General features: G+C 49.5%; 11 non-coding genes across 11 annotated transcripts; all 11 read right to left on the reverse strand.

Annotated features, from left to right (window-relative positions):
- Window positions 1-526: 526 nt before the first annotated feature.
- trnat-cgu lies at window positions 527-600 on the reverse strand. Its single transcript has one exon. It is a non-coding gene; the product is annotated as a tRNA-Thr (tRNA).
- A 349-nt stretch (window positions 601-949) lies between these two features.
- Window positions 950-1,023, reverse strand: trnat-ugu. Its single transcript has one exon. It is a non-coding gene; the product is annotated as a tRNA-Thr (tRNA).
- A 327-nt stretch (window positions 1,024-1,350) lies between these two features.
- Window positions 1,351-1,440, reverse strand: trnar-ucu. The gene is given in 2 exon segments: window positions 1,351-1,386; window positions 1,404-1,440. It is a non-coding gene; the product is annotated as a tRNA-Arg (tRNA).
- A 400-nt stretch (window positions 1,441-1,840) lies between these two features.
- On the reverse strand, window positions 1,841-1,915 carry trnat-agu. Its single transcript has one exon. It is a non-coding gene; the product is annotated as a tRNA-Thr (tRNA).
- A 2,294-nt stretch (window positions 1,916-4,209) lies between these two features.
- On the reverse strand, window positions 4,210-4,284 carry trnat-cgu. The gene has a single exon. It is a non-coding gene; the product is annotated as a tRNA-Thr (tRNA).
- A 349-nt stretch (window positions 4,285-4,633) lies between these two features.
- Window positions 4,634-4,707, reverse strand: trnat-ugu. Its single transcript has one exon. It is a non-coding gene; the product is annotated as a tRNA-Thr (tRNA).
- An 815-nt stretch (window positions 4,708-5,522) lies between these two features.
- Window positions 5,523-5,596, reverse strand: trnat-agu. Its single transcript has one exon. It is a non-coding gene; the product is annotated as a tRNA-Thr (tRNA).
- A 1,013-nt stretch (window positions 5,597-6,609) lies between these two features.
- Window positions 6,610-6,683, reverse strand: trnat-cgu. The gene has a single exon. It is a non-coding gene; the product is annotated as a tRNA-Thr (tRNA).
- Window positions 6,684-7,031: 348 nt separating this feature from the next.
- Window positions 7,032-7,105, reverse strand: trnat-ugu. Its single transcript has one exon. It is a non-coding gene; the product is annotated as a tRNA-Thr (tRNA).
- An 819-nt stretch (window positions 7,106-7,924) lies between these two features.
- On the reverse strand, window positions 7,925-7,998 carry trnat-agu. The gene has a single exon. It is a non-coding gene; the product is annotated as a tRNA-Thr (tRNA).
- A 980-nt stretch (window positions 7,999-8,978) lies between these two features.
- On the reverse strand, window positions 8,979-9,052 carry trnat-cgu. Its single transcript has one exon. It is a non-coding gene; the product is annotated as a tRNA-Thr (tRNA).
- Window positions 9,053-9,349: the final 297 nt, after the last annotated feature.

Raw genomic sequence — 9,349 nt, forward strand, 5'->3', positions numbered from 1 at the left:
TGGTGTGCTATCCTTCAAAAGCTGCTGAGGGGTTGTTTTCAAAAGCACACGCTCCACAAGGACCGCTGCGCAAAGACACACGAGCGGACAAACAAAGGAAATGCTGGGATTCTCACCCATGATCTCCTGTTGAAGTCGTGGCCTAATGGTTAGAGAGTTTGACTCCTAACCCTAAGGTTGTGGGATCGAGTCTTGGGCCGGCAATACCACGACTAAGGTGCCCTTGAGCAAGGCACCGACCCCCAACTGCTCCCCGTGCAACGCATCATAAATGGCTGCCCAATGCTCCACGTGTGTGTTCGTGTTCACTGCTGCGTGTGCACTTTGGATGAGTTAAATGCAGAGCACCAATTCTGAGTAGGGGTCACCATACTTGGCTGTATGTCACGTCACTTTCACTTTTTTTTTTTTAAACAAACTAGTCCACTGACGCCAGCCTGCATGCTTGACCTCTGCACTCCTCACTATCCCTGTTTGCTGTCCGATCTTAGAAAAGCACATGGTTGAGGGACATGACGGACGACAAAGGCACCGCTGGGATTCGAACCCAGGATCTCCTGTTTACTAGACAGACGCTTTAACCAACTAAGCCACGGCGCCAACCTACGTGTGTGGTCTCGGGGAGGACGACTTAGAGGATCAAAGCACCCACAGAAAACGCCAACATACAGGCACTGCACAGCTTAAAATAGTTTTTTTGACAACTGAGTCAGGGTGGCCAGCTAGCCTGTGTGTTTTCAAGCCAAGCGTCATTAGCAGAATGGGCAAAAAACACAAAGAGTAGCGCCATCCTGGATTTTGCCAGTCTGTCGCACTGAGTTTGCGTGTTCGGGGAGTAGGAAAGACAAGGTCCTTGGGTCTCTGCAAAATTGGAATGCAGTTCAAAAACAGAGGCACTACCAGGGCCTCTGTTCCAAGAAAGAACCCACAGAGAAGGTTCAGATTTTAGAGGCACCGCTGGGATTCGAACCCAGGATCTCTTGTTTACAAGACAAGCGCTTTGACCAGCTAAGCCACGGCGCCCAGCCGCGTTGGACCAGGCCAGCATTCTGTTTGCTGAAAGCAGAACCACACAACACAAGGTGGTGCTTGATCACCACAAAAGGCGCTGCTGGGATCGGACCCAGTATCTCCTGTCTACTAGACAGACGTTTTAACCAACTATGCCACTGCAACAACCTGCGTATGCTGCCTCTGGGAGGGCGACTTAGAGGATCAAAACATCCAGAGAAAAGGCCAAGAGCCAGGCACTGCACAGCTTAAAAGAGTTTATTTAGACAACTGAGTCGGGGTGGCCAGCTAGACTCTGTGTTTGTTGGCCAAGTGCCTTTAGCAGAATGCCAAAAGTCACGACTCTGGTGGGACTCGAACCCACAACCTTTGAATGGCCTCATGTGTCAGTCTAGAAGTCCAATGCGCTATCCATTGCGCCACAGAGCCACACAGAGTATTGCCTTTCTGGCTTGTGCGAGTCCGTCGCATTGAGGTTGCATGTTCGGGGAGTAGGAAGGACAAGGTCCTTAAGTCTCTGCACAGATGGAATGCAGTTTGAAAAGCATAGGCACTATCAGGGCCTCCTTTCCAAGAAAGAACCCACAAAGCAAAGTCACCAGTTAAAAGGCACTGCTGGGATTTTAACCCAAGATCTCTTGTTTACAAGACAAGCGCTAAGACCAGCTAAGCCACGGCACCCTACTGCACTGCCCTGGGCCAGCATTCTTTGGTATCAGCTGAGGGATAGTTCGCAAATGAAATCACATGCTGCCTTGCTCCTCTGCTGCACCCCCTGTTTGTGGAAAGCAAGACCACAAAATACAAGGTGGTGCCTTACCACCAGCAAAGGCACCGCTGGGATTCGAACCCAGGATCTCCTGTTTACTAGACAGGCGCTTTAACCCAACTAAGCCACGGCGCCAACCTGGAAAAGCTGTTTCTAGGACGGTGATTTGGAGGATCCAGAGAAGAGGCCAACGGCCAGGCACTTCACAGCCTAAAATATTTTTTTTGACAACTGAGTCGGGGTGGCCGGCTAGCCTCTGTGTTTGTTGGCCGAGCTCCCTTAACAGAATGCCAAAAGAAGCAATTCTGGAGAGACCCACAACCTTTGAATGGCCTCATTTGGCAATATAGAAGTCCAATGCGCTATCCATTGCACCAAAGAGCCTGTCAGCATGCTAAATGATCAGACGCTCTGTGCACGGGAAAGACGGGTCCTCAGGTCTCTATGCAATTGACGCGCCCGGTTCAAAAGAGCAACAGCATTGTCAGGGTCTCCTGTCCAATGACGAGCCGACAGAGCGCAAAAACACCGGCAGAGAGACACCACAGGGTTTCAAAAACAGGATCTCTTGTTTACAAGACAGGCACTTTAAGCCAAGGTGCCTCACAGCAGTGGCACGTTTGCATGGTGTGCTATCCTTCAAAAGCTGCTGAGAGGGGTTGTTTTCAAAAGCACACGCTCCACAAGGACCGCTGCGCAAAGACACACGAGCGGACAAACAAAGGAAATGCTGGGATTCTCACCCATGATCTCCTGTTGAAGTCGTGGCCTAATGGTTAGAGAGTTAGGCTGCTTTTACACTGCAGGTCTTGATGCCCAAATCCGATTTTCTGACTATATCCGATTTTTTGGACGACCCGCTTACATCATCTTTTAAAAGTGACCCGTATCCGATTTTTGCATTTACAGCTATACACTGCTGAAACTACCAAACGGTTGTCTACGGTCTGGGGTGACGGGATGGGGGGGCTTCTATGATATTAGACTGCGTAGCCTATAATAAAAGATAATTAATTTCAAACCTGAACCAAAAAAAAAAAATGACTGTTGTAAGTAACAGTGCGTGAATCAGACCTTCCTGCGTATAAGCTTAAACGAAAGTAACGAAATAATTGTGTAGTGAAGTATTTTTTTTGTACACAGTGTCGCGAACAATCAGTTACTCCTTTACGCGTGCATCACTGTCCTCCTCGCGGCTGCAGCAACTTGCGCTCTCTTCATCGTTCTTGCTTTTTAGCAGCGTGTTGGGGTTCCGGTACACTAGCCATGCCAACGGAATGAATGAAAATTAGCTTATCTATGCATATCTAAATTCGCGCCTAGCCGCCTACGGTATTTTTTTTTAGAACTTAGAAAAAAGATGCTGCAGCCAATGAGCAGACGGCGGGGGCTGGTTGCAGGACGACTCAACCTCCACAGACAGTTTTTAATTTTTATCAGACAATAACTACTCAAGATTTTGCTTTAATCTAATTTTCGGGACAATTAGGGCCAGATTCGGGATTTGGGACAACAGTTTAGATTTCGGGACTGTCCCGAATTTTTCGGGACGTCTGGTCACCCTATACAGCGGAGAAAAAAGCGCCTAAAGCGTGTCTGCCCATATCTCGTGAAATGTCTTCAAACACGGATTTATTTCTGTAACAACCCTGCATTTTTGCCTGCACTGTCTCTTCGCCCCAAAGACTTAAAGGACATGAAAACTCCGCATTGCTCCACTGTGCGTATCCTTCGTCCTCCATCGCGCGTATAATAAGTAATATGATCTCAGTTGGTGGTGTCCACCTGTGTTGACGTCACTTTTTTAATGACGTACGACTCGCATTTACTGGGGAATATCCGATTTGTCTGCTTACATGGCACACGCAAATGCACGTATCCGATTCATATCCGATTTTATTACCACATATGAATGAGGCCTGAATCCGATCTGAGAAAATCGGAATCCATGCGTTTTTTTTTTCCTGCTTACATGTTTACCGGTCATATCCGATCTGTGCCACATGAGAGAAAAAAAAATCGGAATTGGGTCACTTGAACCATGCAGTGTAAATGGGGCCTTTGACTCCTAACCCTAAGGTGGTGGGATCAAGTCTCGGGCTGGCAATACCACGACTAAGGTGCCCTTGAGCAAGGCACCGACCCCCAAACTGCTCCCCGTGCAACGCATCATAAATGGCTGCCCAATGCTCCACGTGTGTGTTCGTGTTCACTGCTGCGTGTGCACTTTGGATGAGTTAAATGCAGAGCACCAATTCTGAGTAGGGGTCACCATACTTGGCTGTATGTCACGTCACTTTCACTTTTTTTTTTTAAACAAACTAGTCCACGGACACCAGCCTGCATGCTTGACCTCTGCACTCCTCACTATCCCTGTTTGCTGTCCGATCTCAGAAAAGCACACGGTTGAGGGACATGAAGGACGACAAAGGCACCGCTGGGATTCGAACCCAGGATCTCCTGGTTTACGAGACAGACGCTTTAACCAACTTAGCCACGGCGCCAACCTACGCGTGTGGTTTCTGGGAGGACGACTTAGAGGATCAAAGCACCCACAGAAAACGCCAACATACAGGCACTGCACAGCTTAAAATAGTTTTTTTTGACAACTGAGTCAGGGTGGCCAGCTAGCCTGTGTGTTTTCAAGCCAAGTGTCATTAGCAGAATGGCAAAAAACACAAAGAGTAGCGCCATCCTGAATTTTGCCAGTCTGTCGCACTGAGTTTGCGTGTTCGGGGAGTAGGAAGGACAAGGTCCTTGGGTCTCTGCAAAATTGGAATGCAGTTCAAAAACAGAGGCACTATCAGGGCCTCTGTTCCAAGAAAGAACCCACAGAGAAGGTTCAGATTTTAGAGGCACCGCTGGGATTCGAACCCAGGATCTCTTGTTTACAAGACAAGCGCTTTGACCAGCTAAGCCACGGCGCCCAGCCGCGTTGGACCAGGCCAGCATTCTGTTTGCTGAAAGCAGAACCACACAACACAAGGTGGCGCTTGATCACCACAAAAGGCGCTGCTGGGATCGGACCCAGTATCTCCTGTCTACTAGACAGACGCTTTAACCCAACTATGCCACTGCAACAACCTGCGTATGCTGCCTCTGGGAGGGCGACTTAGAAGATCAAAACATCTAGAGAAAAGGCCAAGAGCCAGGCACTGCACAGCTTAAAACAGTTTATTTAGACAACTGAGTCGGGGTGGCCAGCTAGACTCTGTGTTTGTTGGCCAAGTGCCTTTAGCAGAATGCCAAAAGTCACGGATATTGTGGGCTGCGAACTTTGGGTTTTTGGTTGGAGTCATGTGTCAGTCTAGTTTTCCAATGCGCTATCCATTGCGCCACAGAGCCACACATAGTATTGCTTTTCTGGCTTGTGCGAGTCTGTCGCACTGAGTTTGCGTGTTCGGGGAGTAGGAAGGACAAGGTCCTTGGGTCTCTGCACAGATGGAATGCAGTTTGAAAAGCAGAGGCACTATCAGGGCCTCCTTTCCAAGAAAGAACCCACAAAGCAAAGTCACCAGTTAAAAGGCACTGCTGGGATTTTAACCCAAGATCTCTTGTTTACAAGACAAGCGCTAAGACCAGCTAAGCCACGGCACCCTACTGCACTGCCCTGGGCCAGCATTCTTTGGTATCAGCTGAGGGATAGTTCGCAAATGAAATCACATGCTGCCTTGCTCCTCTGCACCCCCTGTTTGTGGAGAGCAAGACCACAAAAGACAAGGTGGTGCCTTACCACCAGCAAAGGTACCGCTGGGATTCGAACCCAGGATCTCCTGTTTACTAGACAGGCGCTTTAACCAACTAAGCCACGGCGCCAACCTGGAAAAGCTGTTTCTAGGACGGTGATTTGGAGGATCTAGAGAAGAGGCCAATGGCCAGGCACTTCACAGCCTAAAATATTTTTTTTGACAACTGAGTCGGGGTGGCCGGCTAGCCTCTGTGTTTGTTGGCCGAGCTCCCTTAACAGAATGCCAAAAGAAGCAATTCTGGAGAGACCCACAACCTTTGAATGGCCTCATTTGGCAATATAGAAGTCCAATGCGCTATCCATTGCACCAAAGAGCCTGTCAGCATGTTAAATGATCAGACGCTCTGTGCACGGGAAAGGCGGGTCCTCGGGTCTCTATGCAATTGACGCGCCCGGTTCAAAAGAGCAACAGCATTGTCAGGGTCTCCTGTCCAATGACGAGCCGACAGAGCGCAAACACCGGCAGAGAGACACCACAGGGTTTCAAAAACAGGATCTCTTGTTTACAAGACAGGCACTTTAAGCCAAGGTGCCTCACAGCAGTGGCACGTTTGCATGGTGTGCTATCCTTCAAAAGCTGCAGAGGGGTTGTTTTCAAAAGCACACGCTCCACAAGGACCGCTGCGCAAAGACACACGAGCGGACAAACAAAGGAAATGCTGGGATTCTCACCCATGATCTCCTGTTGAAGTCGTGGCCTAATGGTTAGAGAGTTTGACTCCTAACCCTAAGGTTGTGGTATCGCGTCTCGGGCCGGCAATACCACGACTAAGGTGCCCTTGAGCAAGGCACCGACCCCCAACTGCTCCCCGTGCAACGCATCATAAATGGCTGCCCAATGCTCCACGTGTGTGTTCGTGTTCACTGCTGCGTGTGCACTTTGGATGAGTTAAATGCAGAGCACCAATTCTGAGTAGGGGTCACCATACTTGGCTGTATGTCACGTCACTTTCACTTTTTTTTTTTAAACAAACTAGTCCACGGACGCCAGCCTGCATGCTTGACCTCTGCACTCCTCACTATCACTGTTTGCTGTCCGATCTTAGAAAAGCACACGGTTGAGGGACATGACGGACGACAAAGGCACCGCTGGGATTCGAACCCAGGATCTCCTGTTTACGAGACAGACGCTTTAACCAACTAAGCCACGGCGCCAACCTACGTGTGTGGTCTCTGGGAGGATGACTTAGAGGATCAAAGCACCCACAGAAAACGCCAACATACAGGCACTGCACAGCTTAAAATAGTTTTTTTGACAACTGAGTCAGGGTGGCCAGCTAGCCTGTGTGTTTTCAAGCCAAGCGTCATTAGCAGAATGGCAAAAAACACAAAGAGTAGCGCCATCCTGGATTTTGCCAGTCTGTCGCACTGAGTTTGCGTGTTCGGGGAGTAGGAAGGACAAGGTCCTTGGGTCTCTGCAAAATTGGAATGCAGTTAAAAAACAGAGGCACTATCTGGGCCTCTTTTCCAAGAAAGAACCCACAGAGAAGGTTCAGATTTTAGAGGCACCGCTGGGATTCGAACCCAGGATCTCTTGTTTACAAGACAAGCGCTTTGACCAGCTAAGCCACGGCGCCCAGCCGCATTGGACCAGGCCAGCATTCTGTTTGCTGAAAGCAGAACCACACAACACAAGGTGGTGCTTGATCACCACAAAAGGCGCTGCTGGGATCGGACCCAGTATCTCCTGTCTACTAGACAGACGCTTTAACCAACTATGCCACTGCAACAACCTGCGTATGCTGCCTCTGGGAGGGCGACTTAGAGGATCAAAACATCCAGAGAAAAGGCCAAGAGCCAGGCGCTGCACAGCTTAAAACAGTTTATTTAGACAACTGAGTCGGGGGTGGCCAGCTAGACTCTGTGTTTGTTGGCCAAGTGCCTTTAGCAGAATGCCAAAAGTCACGACTCTGGTGGGACTCGAACCCACAACCTTTGAATGGCCTCATGTGTCAGTCTAGAAGTCCAATGCGCTATCCATTGCGTCACAGTGCCACACAGAGTATTGCCTTTCTGGCTTGTGCGAGTCCGTCGCATTGAGGTTGCATGTTCGGGGAGTAGGAAGGACAAGGTCCTTAAGTCTCTGCACAGATGGAATGCAGTTTGAAAAGCATAGGCACTATCAGGGCCTCCTTTCTTTCCAAGAAAGAACCCACAAAGCAAAGTCACCAGTTAAAAGGCACTGCTGGGATTTTAACCCAAGATCTCTTGTTTACAAGACAAGCGCTAAGACCAGCTAAGCCACGGCACCCTACTGCACTGCCCTGGGCCAGCATTCTTTGGTATCAGCTGAGGGATAGTTCGCAAATGAAATCACATGCTGCCTTGCTCCTCTGCACCCCCTGTTTGTGGAAAGCAAGACCACAAAATACAAAGTTGTGCCTTACCACCAGCAAAGGCACCGCTGGGATTCGAACCCAGGATCTCCTGTTTACTAGACAGGCGCTTTAACCAACTAAGCCACGGCGCCAACCTGGAAAAGCTGTTTCTAGGACGGTGATTTGGAGGATCCAGAGAAGAGGCCAACGGCCAGGCACTTCACAGCCTAAAAATATTGTTTTGACAACTGAGTCGGGGTGGCCGGCTAGCCTCTGTGTTTGTTGGCCGAGCTCCCTTAACAGAATGCCAAAAGAAGCAATTCTGGAGAGACCCACAACCTTTGAATGGCCTCATTTGGCAATATAGAAGTCCAATGCGCTATCCATTGCACCAAAGAGCCTGTCAGCATGCTAAACGATCAGACGCTCTGTGCACGGGGAAAGATGGGTCCTCAGGTCTCTATGCAATTGACGCGCCCGGTTCAAAAGAGCAACAGCATTGTCAGGGTCTCCTGTCCAATGACGAGCCGACAGAGCGCAAACACCGGCAGAGAGACACCACAGGGTTTCAAAAACAGGATCTCTTGTTTACAAGACAGGCACTTTAAGCCAAGGTGCCTCACAGCAGTGGCACGTTTTGCATGGTGTGCTATCCTTCAAGAGCTGCTGAGGGGTTGTTTTCAAAAGCACACGCTCCACAAGGACGGCTGCGCAAAGACACACGAGCGGACAAACAAAGGAAATGCTGGGATTCTCACCCATGATCTCCTGTTGAAGTCGTGGCCTAATGGTTAGAGAGTTTGACTCCTAACCCTAAGGTTGTGGGATCGAGTCTCGGGCCGGCAATACCACGACTAAGGTGCCCTTGAGCAAGGCACCGACCCCCCACTGCTCCCCCGTGCAACGCATCATAAATGGCTGCCCAATGCTCCACGTGTGTGTTCGTGTTCACTGCTGCGTGTGCACTTTGGATGAGTTAAATGCAGAGCACCAATTCTGAGTAGGGGTCACCATACTTGGCTGTATGTCACGTCACTTTCACTTTTTTTTTTAAACAAACTAGTCCACGGACGCCAGCCTGCATGCTTGACCTCTGCACTCCTCCACGGTTGAGGGACATGAAGGACGACAAAGGCACCGCTGGGATTCGAACCCAGGATCTCCTGTTTACGAGACAGACGCTTTAACCAACTAAGCCACGGCACAAACCTACGTGTGTGGTCTCTGGGAGGACGACTTAGAGGATCAAAGCACCCACAGAAAACGCCAACATACAGGCACTGCACAGCTTAAAATAGTTTTTTTTTTGACAACTGAGTAAGGGTGGCCAGCTAGCCTGTGTGTTTTCAAGCCAAGCGTCATTAGCAGAATGGCAAAAAACACAAAGAGTAGCGCCATCCTGTATTTTGCCAGTCTGTCGCACTGAGTTTGCGTTTTCGGGGAGTAGGAAGGACAAGGTCCTTGGGTCTCTGCAAAATTGGAATGCAGTTCAAAAACAGAGGC

The sequence above is a fragment of the Cyprinus carpio genome, unplaced genomic scaffold (assembly GCF_018340385.1).
Source record: "Cyprinus carpio isolate SPL01 unplaced genomic scaffold, ASM1834038v1 S000000282, whole genome shotgun sequence".
NCBI lineage: Eukaryota > Metazoa > Chordata > Actinopteri > Cypriniformes > Cyprinidae > Cyprinus > Cyprinus carpio.